The 16,419-nt window shown below is 39.4% G+C and overlaps 1 protein-coding gene across 3 annotated transcripts in view; it reads right to left on the bottom strand.

Moving 5' to 3' along the window:
* The window catches only part of bmp4 (bone morphogenetic protein 4), a 296,450-nt gene that overhangs the window by 165,228 nt on the left and 114,803 nt on the right, over positions 1 to 16,419 (bottom strand). For all 3 annotated transcript variants that reach the window (XM_069916995.1, XM_069916996.1, XM_069916997.1), the window contains one exon: positions 13,210 to 13,326. The gene's annotated coding sequence lies outside the window, so the exon portion shown is untranslated. The remainder of the gene's footprint in view (positions 1 to 13,209; positions 13,327 to 16,419) is intronic.

The raw sequence follows: 16,419 nt of genomic DNA, 5'->3' as shown, positions 1-16,419 counted from the left end.
TGTAAATGTATGTATATATTTTATGTAGTATTACCGCGAACCTTGGAAGAATTACTTGAGCTCTCTTATCTCTTCATGGTTACTCATGAACAGTGGAAGAATCACAGAATAACATGTCACAATAACACAGTGACACCCCAAGGTTCTATACATAGTCCCTATGCTATTCTTTTACACTCATGACTGCAAAGCCAAGTTTAGATCCAACTCAATCTATAAATTCACTGACGACACCTCCATTATAGACTGAATAATGAGATGTAATATCTCAAAGTAACAACATAAACAAGATCAAGAAGCTTATTGTGAATTTTAAGAAGGGGAGAACGAGAGACTATACACCTGTATGCATTGATGGGATGGCAGCAGTAAAGGTTAGAACCTTCAAATTATTGGGAGTCCACACAGCAGAGGACCTCAGCTGGAGCCAACACTTTGAGGCACCCTTGAAGAAGGCACACCAACACCTTGAATACTCTATCAATGTGTACTGTGGAAAGCATATTGACTGGATGCATCACATCCTGGTTTGGTGATTCAAATGCCCAGGAAGGCAGGAGGATGCACAAAGGACCAATCATAACCAAGTCCATCACGGGTTCTGACCTCACATCCATTGAAGACATCTCTGTTAGGTGGTGCCTTCAGCACCACAAAAGATCCCCATCACTCATGTCACAACCTCGTCTGGCTACTACCTTTGGGAAGAAGGTACAGAAGCCTGAAGTTTTTTTTCTCAAACAGCTATCCGGCTCTTGAAACTCCTCTTAACCACAAATGACTCCAGAACCACAAAAAGACCTTTCTGCACTGTTGCACTATTATACTTACTAACATTTTTCTCCTTGCACTAAATCTTACTGGTGAACATTTATTATCTGTCACTTTCTTATATTTTTGATTCTTTTCATTCTGGGGCAATTTAATGTATAATATTGTGGCTTTTACAAAACTACCTGTTTGGCTGCAGCAAGTAAGAATTTTGGTGTATGTATGCATCGTACGTGTATGACAATAAACTGATCATCATTATCATATTCTACATCTTCCAGGTCAATAACCACCTGCTCTCTCTTCTCTTATCTTTCCCAGTCCTTCTAAAATGCAATAAACACTTGTCCCAGATGACAAAAAAGTCCAGTCCTTTATTTAACAAGTTCCTCCTCGTTACTGCATTCTTAACTGAGTTGTTGGTCTCAATTGAAGCTGTTTTAGATATTTTGGTTCCTCACTAAAGAAGTCAAAAAGGGAAAGATATGAAAGAATTTGCATTTTATTGCATATTTTCAGATATCTTGCAAAAGCCCAAAGCTCTGCACAATTTGACTTGCTGCACTTTTACCACAGTGTGTTTGATTTACAAAAGGTCACATTTATGGAAAAAATTTGATTAAGCAAAAGTTTGTAAATCGCAAGGGTTGTATGAAATGCAATCTTTGGAAGGAGAGAGGCATACTATTCTTTACAGGGAAGATTAGATTCATAAGTCAAGGAAATGTACCCTAAAGTATCAATGACTTTATAGTGAAAAGCTGTGGACTATCATAAATATAGAAATCTCTGCCCAATCTCCTTGCTAACTATTGTTAAGTGGATAAATCCAACTTCCTCAATGGGTTGGAGGGTAACTATTCTGAGCATATAGACTAAGATTGCTCTTTGGTTTGTGATACACCAACCAATTTAGTCAGGGCATCAGTTAGCTCCAGGATTAATGAGTTAGGAAAAAGAAGATAAGCAGCCATTATTCTCAAGTTATTTCTCTGGAACAAGATCAGGTTCAGTTGTTGTATTTTCGTACCCTTCACTACTGCAGTTCCCACATGAAGAAGGGCTATTTGGTACCAGAGAACTCTCAACATCCATAGAAACATATCCAAGTACAAGTCAGCGGCTTTAGTAAAAATATCTTAATAGGGAAGACACCACAGAAATACAGAAGCTACATTTATGTATTAATCTTCCAATGATCAACTGGAGGCATTGTATGTGTTAATGAAGGAGAGTCATTGATAAACTATGAAAACAAACTTTCAGAAGTTCAACAGAGAGGAGAAGCATAGGGCAGGTGTCATAATTATAGTGTGCAACAGAACCAAAAGGCAACAAATGAGGAAGCAAAATTCAGACTATGTGTGAAATAAGCTGCTAAATTATTTCAACTTATCTCACTCAAGGACCCAAGACAAATTTCTACCTCAATAGCTTCTTATAGGACATCACAAAATTTCACACGTTGTTGCATTATAGCCTTTAAATGCTTAAAAAAATTAAAGTAGAAAACCTAACATGATTTATAAAAAGCACAGTGGATAGAACTAGATAGGGGCCAAGATCACCTGACCATAACAGAAGTAGGCCATTCAGCTCTTCAAGGATGATACAATTTTTGTCTTCAACTTTCAAGCACGATCCCCATAACCCTCGATTCTTCACTGATTAAAAAAATCACCAAAGCTTTGAACTCAGCTTCCAGAAGGCTACAAGATCATTAAGATTCATCTAGTTTTAAAGGAAACAGGTTAGATATTTCAATTAAGAAACATTTTTTTATTTAAGCCTACCTGTGATTTAAGCAAAATGTGCAGCAATATTTGGAACCTTTATGAGAAATTGCATAATCACAATTCACCTGAGAAATTACCTGAAAAATTCACCTGTCAATCATTCACTCTGAAACACAGGATGATCCTCTAAAAGATGCACTCATTTAATTACATTTATACCAGAGTATGAAAAAAAATGTGCTAAAAAAGAAAGTTTGTTTTGTAAATAGATGTCCTTAAGCAATTAATTCCCATCTGCAGCAAGCTATTTCACTTCTAAACAACTTACTTTATCAGGCCCAGTGCACCCTAGTGATCTAAAGTGACCTTGCACCTCTGGTCCTGTAGTCTGCATTATAAATCACCCCTAATGATCCAAAGTTCACACAACAAAAGCCTTAGAATGCGTTAATAGCCTGTTTTCAAATTGTAAGGAGTATCACCTTTCCAGTTTGTGACATTTGGGTTCATCCCAATGAAATCTTTTAACAGGTTAATCAATTTAAAGTTATAAACATTGCCTTGACATTAAGTATATATGGATAAATACATACAGTATTTGTGTGTGCATGGTGATACAGGTATGTAAATTTAATTGACAGTGCTAATGGGTACACCATTTCCAATGTTTATCATGGCATTGAAGCAGTCTCAAATACAACAATAACTTCCTTATGGTTGTACTATAGTAATTTTTGTGAAACAATGTATCTGCCTGGCATGAATGAAAATTATATGTCAGTAAAATAGATCAATAGGCAGGCAGACAGACAGGTATTATGCTGGTGGAGGAGGAAGGAAAAACATTGTATTCCTGGCAAAACTACTCATTCCTATTGCCTTTGAATGAAGTGGCAGTAGGAGCTGTATCTGAAAGCTGTTAAAAGCCAGCAATATAGCACAGTCTCGAGAGTCTTAAGGCTGGCTACCTGCCTCAAAAAGTATGAGCATTTTTGCTTGTATTTTATATTGGAGGTCCAGTTTGAATTAATCTAGGCCACAAATCATTCACAAGAATGATTACTGGAATGAAGGGATTAGCATATGAAAAAAGTTTGACTGTACTCTTCGGAGTTCAGAAAAATGATGGTTATCACATAGAAGCACTTTAAATGTTGAAAAGCCTGGACGGAATAGATGTGAAAAAGTTGTTTCCCATGGTAGAGAAGTCTACGACAAGAGGGCCCAACTTCAGGATTCAAGGGTGTCCATTTAAAACAGAAATGCAGAGGAATTTCTTTAGCCAGAGGATGGTGAATCTCTGGAATTTGCTACCAGCGGCAGTGTGGAATTGAGTGTATTAAGGCAAAGATTGATAGGTATCTGACTAATAGGGTATCAAAGGTTACGGGGAGAATTGAGCTGAGTGGAAGAATGGATCAGCTCATGATGGAGTGGCACAGAGAACTTGATGGGCCAAATGGCCAACTTCTGCTCCTATATCTTATGGTCGTGGCAAATAGAGGTAGCCTGCCAGACCCATTGTTTCAACCTGCCCCACAGAGCTCATCTCCTCATACCTCAACATTCGGTCACTCCTCAAGCTCTCCACCTCTTTGAAAAAATCAATGCCAGTTCTCCGATCCCCACCACCTTCTATTCACCATGGACATACAATCCCTTTACATATCCAGTCCCCCATCAGGAAGGCCTCAGGACCCTCCCCTTCTTTCCTGAATGCAGAGCCATTCAGTTTATTTCTACTAACACTCTCCTCCATTTGGTAGAATTGTCCTTACACTAAACTTCTCCTGACCTGAAATGTTGACTGACCATTTCTACCCATGGATGCTGTCTGACCCACTGAGTTCCTTCAGCACCGATGTTACTCAAGATGTCAACATTTCCAGTTTTTCTTGTTACTCTCGCAGCTTCTGTGTGGCATCTGCGTCAGTTTCTTTCCTGTTATGGTCCTGTGAAACAACTTTGGGTTTCTAAAGGTTCTTTGCATCATCTCGCTTTTGGTTCATCTGTTCGCAGAATATGGACAAGCATTTATTGCTAGTCCACTCAAATACCCAGCTATCCTCCTCTGCATCAACAACTGCATTGGTGGGGGAGTCACATGATGGAGTAGTGGCCAGAAAAGAAGGAAAAAAGTGAAGAAAAACCAAAGCCCCAGACACACAAATCACAGCAAATAAAAAATAAAGGTATGGAGAAAATGGCACCAAAGAAAGAAAAGCCAAAAACAATGGGAATAAAAGAAGAAAGAAAGATGCTGGAAGAGAAAGGTGAAGGCCTTACCTGCATGAAAAAGCAGGGACCCGCCGTGGAAAGAGGAGCCCACTCCCCGAGGTTAGTGGAGACCCCACAGGGACGTGACCCACTAACCGCAGGACTGCAAAAATGGCTCACGGAGCCAAACAGGGGTGCGCAACTGTGCATGCGCGAGGAATCACGCATGCACGATGCACACGACAAGGACAACACCGACGGGAGGGGGGACCAGCTGTGGAGTGAATGGGAGGGATGAGAATGAAAAAAGGAAACTAGAGACACAACAGATAACCAACCCAGAAGAAGAGGACCAACATCAAGACACCATAGAAAAAAAATACCCAACAAACTGAGACAAGCAGCTCAACAAGAAAGTCAGAAGAGACACAGATACAAGGAAGAGAAATAGAAGACACAAACCCAAGAGCAGACACAGAAGAAGAAGAAGGAGAACACCAAGCTCTGCACAGAGGAATAGGAGGTAAAATGAATGGACAGTACATAGATAAAAAACATTTTCAAGAACAAATGAAAGCATTAAAAGAATGGCTGACATTAGAATTTAGTAAAATGAAAAGAAAAATGAAAAGTACAGAAGAAAAAGTGAGTAGAATACAGCTAGTCATAACAGATGTAGGGAAAAGATTAGAAAATGTTGAAGAACATGTAATGGCGGTAGATATGGAAGTGAACGACTTAAAAAGAAAATTGGAAGAAAGTGATAAAAAAGTTAAAGAAACACAGGAGTTGTTAGCTCAGAATCTGTGGAATTCATTGCCACAGAGAGCAATAGAGGCAGGTTCATTGAATATATTTAAGAGGGAATTAGATATATTTCTTCAGTATAAGGGAATTAGGGGGTTCGGAGAGAAGGCGGGGACAGGGTACTGAACTTTAAGATCAGCCATGATCTCATTGAACGGTGGAGCAGGCTCGAAGGGCCAAATGACCTACTCCTGCTCCTATCTTCTATGTTTCTATGGATATAATGGAAAACTATAGTAGGCGAAACAATATAAAGATAGTGGGCCTTAAGGAAGATGAAGAAGGCAAAGATATGAAAGAATTTATAAAAGAATGGATCCCAAAGGTCCTGGGAATGCCAGAAATGCAGGAAGGAATGGAAATAGAAAGGGCACACAAAACATTAGCCCCGAAACCACAGTCACAACAAAAACCAAGATCCGTTTTAGTAAAATTTCTGAGATACATGACAAGAGAAAATAAATTGGAGAAGGCAATGAATAAAATGAGAGAAGACAAAAAAAACCACTGGAATACAAAGGTCAAAAAATTTTTTCTACCCAGACATAAGTTTTGAGCTCCTGAAGAAGAGGAAGGAGTTTAACACAGCAAAATCAATCCTATGGAAGAAAGACTATAAATTTATGTTAAGATATCCAGCGGTGCTTAAAATAGTTATCCCGGGGCAGCAAAACAGACTGTTCTCGGATCCGGAGAGAGTACAAGAATTTGTACAATGCCTGCAAGACAGAAAGAGAGATGAAAAGATGTAACAAAAACAAAGAACGACGACAAACTACCTATAAAAATGTAAAAATAATGTATAAGTAAGAACTAAAGAAGGGAAAGAAAAGGGAAGTGAGGGAGAGGGGAAAAAGAGAAGAAAAGAGGGTGAGCTTTGTTTAAATGTGAAGATAAAAGTTTTCTGGAGGGGGTTGGGTGGGAGAGAATAACAGTCACTGCGAAATCAGTTGACATTTGCGAACGGGTTCACAGTCCGAATGTAGAGGGGGGTTGCGGTTGCCCAGCAAGCGACAAGGGGCGACTTAGAGGGGGGGGGGGACACTTAGGGTTATGAGAATTTTAGATGTGGGAATGGTTGAAATATTTTATGTTTTAGAAGTGTTGTTCAAAAAATGAAAACTGAGAAATGGAAATGGGGAAAAGGGGAAAGGTGGTGGTGAGGAAGCGGAAATGAGATGTAAACAAATTATGAAATGGCCATGTTGAATGATATGACTATAAATATTAATGGAATACATAACCAAATCAAAAGGAAGAAGCTGTTAAATTTACTGAAGAAAGAAAAAATTGATATAGCATTCGTGCAGGAAACGCATCTAACTGAAGTGGAACACAAGAAATTAAGGAGAGACTGGTCAGGGCACGTAACGGCAGCATCATATAACTCAAAAGCCAGAGGAGTAGCTATATAAATCAATAAAAATGTACCAATCAAAATAGAGGAGGAAATAATAGATCCAGCAGGGAGGTATGCAATGATAAAATGTCAGATGTATTCAGAATTCTGGAATTTGCTCAATATATATGCACCTAATGATGAGGATCAAAAGTTTATGCAAGATATCTTTTTGAAGATTGTAGATACACATGGGAATATATTGATAGGAGGGGACTTTAACCTTAATTTGGATTCAAAGATGGATAAAACTGGACAAAAGACTAGCAGAAAGAACAAAGTAGCCAAATTTATGGTTAAATCAATGCAGGAAATGCAACTTTTGGATATATGGAGGAGACAACACCCAAAGGAGAAGGAATACTTATATTATTCGAGTAGACATAAAACATACTCAAGGATTGACTTGTTCCTGTTGTCAGCCCATATCCAAGGGAGAGTTAGGAAAATGGAATATAAAGCTAGATTGTTATCGGATCATTCACCCCTGTTATTAGCAATAGAGCTGGAGGACATCCCACCGAGAACGTATAGATGGAGATTAAACTCCATGCTACTTAAAAGAAAGGATTTTAGAGAATTCATTGAGCGACAAATTAAAATGTACTTTGAAATAAATACGGAATCAGTGAAAGATAAATTTATCTTTCATGGGATGCAATGAAAGCGTTTATCAGAGGGCAAATAATAAGTTATGTAACTAAGATGAAGAAGGACTACAATCGGGAAATAGAACAGCTGGAAAGGGAAATAGTAAGTACAGAAAAAGAACTAGCAACAAGGGAAGATACAACAAAAGGAAGAGAATTAGCGGACAAAAAAATAAAATACGAAACACTACAAACGTAAAAGGTGGAGAAGAACATAATGAAGACAAAGCAGAAGTATTATGAGCTAGGAGAAAAAATGCACAAAATACTAGCTTGGCAGCTTAAAACAGAACAAGCTAAAAGAACGGTATTGGCATCAAGGAAAAAGGACAAACAAATTACATATAACCCAACAGAGATCAATGAAAACTTCAAGGAATTCTACAAGCAATTATATCAAACTGAGAATGAAGGGAAAGAAGACAAAATAGATGAGTTTCTAGCTAAAATTGAACTACCAAAATTGCAAGAGGAGCAAAACAAATTGATAAAACCATTTGAAATAGAGGAAATACAGGATATATTAAAAAAGCTACCAAACAATAAAACACAGAGAAAGCCTTTGACATGGTAGAATGGAATTATTTATTCAAAGTACTACAGAGGTTCAACCTACGAGAGAAATATATTAATTGGATTAAAGCATTATATAAGGGACCATTGGCGAAGGTGACAGTAAATGGATATATATCAAACCAATTTAAATTAAGCAGGTCAACTAGGCAGGGATGTCCAATATCTTCCCTCACTGTTCACTTTAGCTATAAAACCCTTGGCAGAATTGAAAAGAACAGAAAATAAAATAAAAGGGATAAAAATAAAAGAGAAGGAATATAAAATCAGTCTCTTTGCAGATGACATCATAGTATACTTAACAGAACCAGAATTATCAATAAAAGAATTACATAAGAAATTGAAGAAATATTGGGGTATAAGATCAATGCAAACAAAAGTGAAGCGATGCCAATGAATAATGCGGATTTCACAAAGTTTAAGAAACAATCACCATTTAAATGGCAAACACATGCAATCCGATACCTATGTATACAACTAGATAATAATCTAGGCCATCTATACAAATTAAATTATCAGCCATTAATGAAGAAATTACAAGATGACTTAGAATATTGGAAAGATTTACCACTAACATTGATAGAAAGGGTAAATTCCATTAAAATGAATATCTTCCCAAGGATACAATACCTATTTCAATCGTTACCAATTCCCTTAACAGAGAAATTCTTCAAGGAGCTAAAGAAAATAATAAGGAAATTCTCATGGAAAGGGGGAACCCAAAGATAGCGCTAGATAAATTAACAGAATGGTACAAACAAGGGGGCTTACAACTACCAAACTTTAAGAATTATTATAGAGCAGCACAATTAAGATATCTATCAGATTTTTATCAAACAAAGGAAAAACCAGATTGGACCAGGTTAGAGCTAGATAAAATAGGGGAGAAGGTACCAGAACATATACTTTATAAATGGAATGAAAAACTGGTGCAACATAGAAGTTCACCAGTACTGCACCATCTGCCATCTGCTTAACATTTGGAAGAAGATTCACATAGAAATGAAAAAAACAAATTACCAACTACCAAAATTACTATTGATGCAAAATCAATTAATCCCTTTCACAACAGATAACCTTTCCTTTAGAGAATGGGAGAGAAAAGGGATCAAAAGAATAGAAAATTGTTTTTTGGGAAATAATTTATTATCTTTTGAACAAATGAAGTACAAATATGGTATAACTCATGGTACAATGTTTGCATACCAGCAGCTGAAAACCTACTTAAAGGATAAATTGGGAAGCAGGCTGAGGTTACCAGAAGGAAGCAGCTTTGAATATGTGATTACAGACACAATGATAATTAAAAGATTTATAACAAACATGTACATCAAGCTGCAAGAGAAAGAGAACGATGAAATAAGCTGTAAACCCAAACAAAAGTTGGAACAAGATCTAAACATAAAGATAAAATATGAAAAATGGGAAAAGTTATGCTCCAGAACTATGAGAAATACAATAAACACGGTTACACAGATACAATATAATTGGTTACACAGGCTATATATCACGCCCCAAAAGTTAAATAAATGGGACCCAACAGTATCAGATAGATGTTTTCGCTGTAAGAAGGAAACAGGAACAACAGTACATGCAATTTGGGCATGTGAGAAAGTGGAAAAGTTTTGGGAAGATCTAAATCAGGTATTAAATAAAATCACAAAAAGCAACATACCAAAAAATCCAGAGATCTTTCTTTTAAGTAATATAAGAAGTAAAGAACTAGGCCTTAAATTGGATGAAGCACAAAAAAGATTTATTATGATAGCCTTAGCTGTAGCAAAAAAATGTATAATGTCAACCTGGAAATCAGAAGAGAGCCTGAGAGTACAGCAATGGTACATAGAAATGAATAAATGTATTCCACTGGAAAAAATAAAATATAATTTAAAAAATAAAGTCACAGTATTCGAACAAATTTTGGAATCATACGTGAGAGGGCCAACCGCGGACCTCCACCCTTTAAAATGATAGAATGAGAGGAAGACGAAATGAACTGACCCAGTGTGTAAAAGTAGATGACAAAATTTTCTTGTTTATTTTCATTGTGTGATAACATTGTTTAATGGGTTTAATGTATTGTATATGTTGAACGTTTAGTGGGTGGGGAGGGGAGTGGGAAGGAGGGAGGGGGGAAAGGGGAAAAAAATGACACTGTATATTCAAGAGGGAAATATTTGTGTGTATTTTGTTTAATATGGTTCATAGTGTGAAAAATTTAAAAATTACAAAAAATAAATATTTTTAAAAAACTGCAAAAACAGGAGGTGCTACCTCCTGTACCTGTGCAGAACTTGAAAATTTCATTAACTTCATTGCCAACTTCTACCCTGTCCTTAAAGTTACCTGGACTGTTTCTGATGACTCTCTCCCCTTCCTTGATCTCTATGTCACTAGATCAGGGGACAAACTATCCATATTCTCTAAAATAGACAGTGCGTGCTTACTATCAGATTCCAGTGGAATGTTCAGATATTGCCAAGATGGCGGTGCCAATTCCTTTCAGGACATTCGAGTTTCTCTGACTGCCGTTCGGGTTTACAGAATGTAGCTCAAACATTTCAGCGAATGGATCACAACCTCTCTGGTTTCAATTTTGTTTACTTACATTGATGACATTGGTGAGTGTCCATGGGCAGGAACACTAGGACAATCTTCCAACACTATTTCAGTGTCTCTATCAGTTTGGCATCGTTATCGTTCTGTCCAATTACATTTTTGGGGCCACTAAGCTTATGTTTTAAGGGCACAAGGTTAAAATCGTTGACGTCTTGCTATAGGAAGCGAATGCACAGGAGTGGGGAGGAGCAAATGGATCTGGGAGTACTTGTTCACCGGTCACTGAAAACTAGCATGCAGGTTCAGAAAGCTGTGAAGAAGGCTAATAGCATGTTGGCTTTCATAAAGAGGGGATTGGAGTATAGGAACAGAGACGCCCTTCTGCAGTTGTACAGGGCCCTGGTGAGACCCCACCTGGAGTATTGCGTCCAGTTCTGGTCTCCAATTTTGAGGAAGGACATACTAGCTATAGAGGGTGTGCAGCGCAGATTTACAAGGTTACTTCCAGGGATGGCGGGGCTGACATATGCTGAAAGGCTAGAAAAACTGGACTTGTATCCGATGGAGTTTGGAAGGATGAGGGGGGACATGATTGAGGTATACAAAATTATCAGGGGGATAGACAGGGTGAAGTCGGATTACTTGTTCCCAATGAAGGGGGAGACGAGGACTAGAGGGCATAGTTTAAGAATACAGGGTAGGCCCTTTAGGATGGAGATGAGAAAACATTTTTTTACCCAGAGAAGTGTGAATCTGTGGAATGCTCTGCCACAGAGGGTGGTAGAGGCAGATTCGCTGATTATGTTCAAAAGAGAGTTAGATAAGACTCTAGTGGGCAAAGGAATTAAGGGTTATGGGGATAAGGCTGGAAAGGGGTACTGATGGTAGTGATCAGCCATGATCTGTAAAATGGCGGTGCTGGCTCGACGGGCCAAAGGGCCTACTCCAGCTCCTATTGTCTATTGTCTATAAATACAAGTCTCCACCAATTACCTTTAGCCAGTTGCAGCAGTTTCTAGGTATGGTTAATTTCTACTGCCAGTTACCGTTATGTTTGGCCAGTTGCGGCAGTTTCTAGGTATGGTTAATTTCTACCACCAGATACCATTACATTTGGGCAGTTGCGGCAGTTTCTAGGTATGGTTATTTTCTACCTCCAGTTACCATTATGTTTGGCCAGTTACAGCAGTTTCTAGGTATGGTTAATTTCTACCCCCAGTTACCACTGTTTGGCCAGTTGCAGCGGTTTCTAGGTATAGTTAATTTCTACTGTCAGATACTGTTACGTTTTCCCAGTTGCGGCAGTTTCTAGGTATGGTTAATTTCTTCCACCAGTTACCATTACATTTGGCCAGTTGCCATGGTTTCAAGGTATGGTTAATTTCTACTGCCAATTACCGTTACGTTTGGCCAGTTGTGGCAGATTCTAGGTATGGTTAATTTCTACTGCCAATTTACCGTTATGTTTGGCCAGTTGCGGCAGTTTCTAGGTATTGTTAATTTCTACCACCAGTTACCATTATGTTTGCCCAGTTGCAGTGGTTTCTAGGTATGGTTAATTTCTACCGCCAGTTACCATTATATTTGCCCAGTTGCGGTGGTTTCTAGGTATGGTTAATTTCTACCGCCAGTTACCATTACGCTTGCCCAGTTGCAGTGATTTCTAGGTATGGTTAATTTCCTAAAGCAGCTTCACGCCTGAGGTGAAAACTGCCCTGGCAGAAACTACGATGCTGGTGCATCAGAATCCCATTGCCGTCCTCTCTCTCTCTCTCCATGGACACCTCTGAGAATGCCGTGGAGCTGTTTTAGAACAAAAAAATTGGTTGGAACTTGTAGCAGCTTGCATTGTTTTCAGCCACAACTTTCAGTCATGGGTTCCTGGCCATCTACCTCACAGTGCGCCATTTCTGTTTCTGGTTGGAAGGATGAATTTTTATCATTTATATGTACTGCATGTACAAGCACATACCACTATTCACTATTTCATTCTGCAATTTTCATCAGTCATACGGCACATCGAAGGGAAGGCAAATTCAGTGGTCAACACCCTGTCCATATGAGACATTGATGCCTTACATATGACAGCGGCCATTGATTTTATGAAAATAGCTCAATCACTGCACAATGCTCCTGATCTCATTTGATACCAACTGATCAACATAAGTCTGCACCTAAAAGATGTAGGCCTAGACAATTCTGGTGAGACATTAATGTGTGACTTTTCTACAGGTTGACCAAGGCCTTTTTATGGCCCTCCATAACATGACCACCCAGGCATAAAAGCATCGATAAGGTTGATTATGGATCGCTTTACTTGGCCTCATGCCAAGTGGATATTAGAGTATGGACAAGGGTATGTTTGCCATGTCAGTGTTCAAAAATCTTGTGACATAAGAAGTCCAGGCTTGGGGATTCTTCTGTTTCAGATGCTCATTTCCCCCATGTGTACTTGGATTTGATCAGTCCGCTCCCTCCATCAAGAGGATTCACTTACCTTCTCATGTGTGAGGACTGAGCTACCAGATGGCAGGAGGCCATTCCTATCACCAATATCTCTGCAGAGACTGTGGCTTGGGCTTTTGATGATCACTTAGTTCCTTCTTTTGGTGTCCTGTGAAAGTAAGCCCACGCTGTAATAAAACAAACAGCAGAACACAGCAGAACCAATTAAGCGTGATAGCAGTTTCTTTATTTAATCTTGATAACTCTAGCAGGAGTGAGGAATACAAAGAAAGATTTCAGTAACTCATTCTCTACACCGAGCACTAACTCAAGGCATACAGTGTTCAGCCCACTTTTATACACCTTTGGGCAGGGTTCTGTGTGAGACTCTACAGGTTTTACACGAGTTTCACACAGCTGGCAATGCTTGTTTTTACTGTGGTGTCTGCAGACAAGCTGGCAAAAACAGGATTACCTTATTTCTTTATCTATTTGGTCTCTCTATAGCACAGGGAAGGTCATGTTACAAGGCAGTCACATTCCCACTTATGTTGCAAGACAACCATATTCTCATCCCAACTCATTAACCCTTTTTTAAGCATACTCGTTAAATATATTCTTCCACAGTCCCAGTCGCTATTACCACAGATTGAGGGGTTCAGTTTGAGTTGACGTTTTGCTTCTAGCTCTAACTGATTTGTTGGGTACCACACACATTTGTACTACAGCCTACCATCAACAATCTAATGGCCTCATGGAGCAATTCCACCAACAGTTGAAGGGTGCATTAATGGCACGGGGCAGTGTGCCTCTTTGGAGTGAGTGTTTGTCCATGATTCTCCTTGGCATGCACACAGCTATAAAAGAGGACCTTGGCTGTTCAGCTGCTGAGTTGGTGAATGGAACCACACTAACTTCACCTGGTGAATTTGTGGAGACATGTATGGGGACTCTGCTATAGGAACCATCAAATTATGTGCACTGTCTTCGGGAGAATATGAGGGCATTAAGACCAACTCCTACCCGATGTTAGCCAACCACAATTTATGTATTTGTGCGCCATGATGCAATTTGTCAGTAGATGATGGCCCCTGTGAAGTCATGGAACAACATCTTAAGTATTTTATGATCCTGCGGAATGATAATGCTGACTCTTTTTCCATCTGTTATTTAAAGCCTGCGAATATCAATGTCCCATTTGTGTTGGCCCTGCCAATGTGGGAGAGACATTTGAATCCCTGCCTGTTAGATTCTCCGATCCCTGCCTGGCTATACTGGACTAATCATTTTGTAGCGGGGTAGATCTAGTCAGTCACTTCCTCACATGACTCGGAGGCTGAGGCAGGGGGAACTGTCGAAGTCGCACACCTACCTGGCCTGTGAGTATTCGTTTGGAGTGATACACGGGAGGCGGCATGCATATGCAATCCAGCCACCATTGATAACATGCATGCGCGGTCAGCGCGAGGAGTTGTGATGACGCTCATGTGAATAAGTCAAGTGGTAGGCAAGGAGAGTGGCACATTGGAAGAGCGAAATAAAGGAAGGCAGACACCCATTTTATGGATGATAAAATTTGTGAGTGTTTGCTTTATTTTTGGGTATAATATTTAAATCACACTCCTACAACTTCTTGTTGTAACTGCAGATTGTTGAATACTTGTTGCTATATCTTTTCCTCACCTCCATCGAGAGCCACAGACAGACCATCCAGGTGATGCAGGTCTTTACATGCACATCATCCTATCTAATCGACTGCAATTGGTGTACTCAGAGAGGCCTCCTCCATGTTGGTGAGACCAAATGCAAATTTGGTGGCAGCTTTCCCAAACATTTACACTGTGTTTACTTTTAAAATTTTAAATTATTTTTATTTTAAATTTAGACACAGCACGGCAAAAGGTTCTTTTGGCCCAATGACACCCAATTGATCTAAAACTTTGAACGGGGGGAGGAAACCAGAGAACCCGGTGGACACGGGGAGAATGTACAAACTCTTTACAGATAGTGTGGGATTTGAACCCCAGGCCCAGTTGTTGGCGCTGTAGCCACCTCCATAGTAAGTTTAAACTTGACCTTCCTGCAGCCAAACATTTTAACTCTCCAACCATTCTGATGCAGATATATCTGACCTTGGCTTCATCTGTCGACAGGATGAGGCCAAACATAAACTTGATGAATACATCATGTTCCTCCTGGTCAGCTTTAACCTAACCACAGAAACATTGATATTTTTCAAATTTAGGTAGGCGCACCACCATTTCGTTCCACTGTTTCCATTCCATCCTTATCCTTTCTTTTTTCTCTCTCTAACTTTTATTCCCTCTCCCCTTCCTAGTGGTCTCTCCTTCTACCTGTCTCTCCACTTCTCACACCTTATGCCCTACACCATATTACCTCTGGCTCCCTCTTGCATGTTCTTTCTCCCTTTATGTTTGTAAATCTACCTTTTTATCTTAGACCTAATTTAATTTAATGTCTGCACCACCCAAATACACCCATGTGACCAATTAACTTACCAGTCCTGTACGTCTTTGGAATGGGGGTGAACACCGGAAGACCCAGAGGAAACTCACGCAGAACACGAGAAGAACGTGACTCCTTACAGACAGCGCTGGGTTCAAATCTGAGTCATTGGCGCTGTAATAGCGCTGTGCTAACCACAACACCAACCATGCCACCCACTGATAAAGGGTCTCAACCTGAATATTGACTGTTCCTTTCTACCCATGGATGCTGGATGACCCACTGAGTTCTTCCAGCAGTTCATTGTTTTTTAAGATTCCAACGTCTGCATCCTTTGTACTGAAGAAGGTGGTGGTGATGAGCAGCCCCTTCTTGAATCGATGCAATCTGTCTGGTGAAGGTTCTCCACGGTGGTGTTGGGTAGACAGCAACGTTGGAAGAACTACAATATATTTCCAAGTCATGATGCTGTATGACCTGAGGGAATCTTGCTGACAGTGGCATTCGAATCCTTGTCCTTCTTGGTGCCACTTAAGTAGTTTTATCACATTGCTGCAGTACAATTTGCAGCTGATAAAAGCTGCAGCATTTATTTTCATATTTATTCATACATGGAATTAAGGTATAGACAACATGATTGATGATGAAGCAGCTAAAGACACTACTCTGAAGATTCTTACAGTAATGTTGCTGTTCCACGTTGTCCCTTTCATATGTACACATTGTATTGGAATACTACCATTTCCACAAGTGTCAAGACTATTATCATTCGCCATGCACATTCAATAAGGTGATT

Source organism: Narcine bancroftii, chromosome 2 (genome assembly GCF_036971445.1).
Source record: "Narcine bancroftii isolate sNarBan1 chromosome 2, sNarBan1.hap1, whole genome shotgun sequence".
Classification (NCBI taxonomy): Eukaryota; Metazoa; Chordata; class Chondrichthyes; order Torpediniformes; family Narcinidae; genus Narcine; species Narcine bancroftii.
Note: the sequence above shows the minus strand (reverse complement) of the source record. Positions and strands in the feature narration are given on the sequence as shown.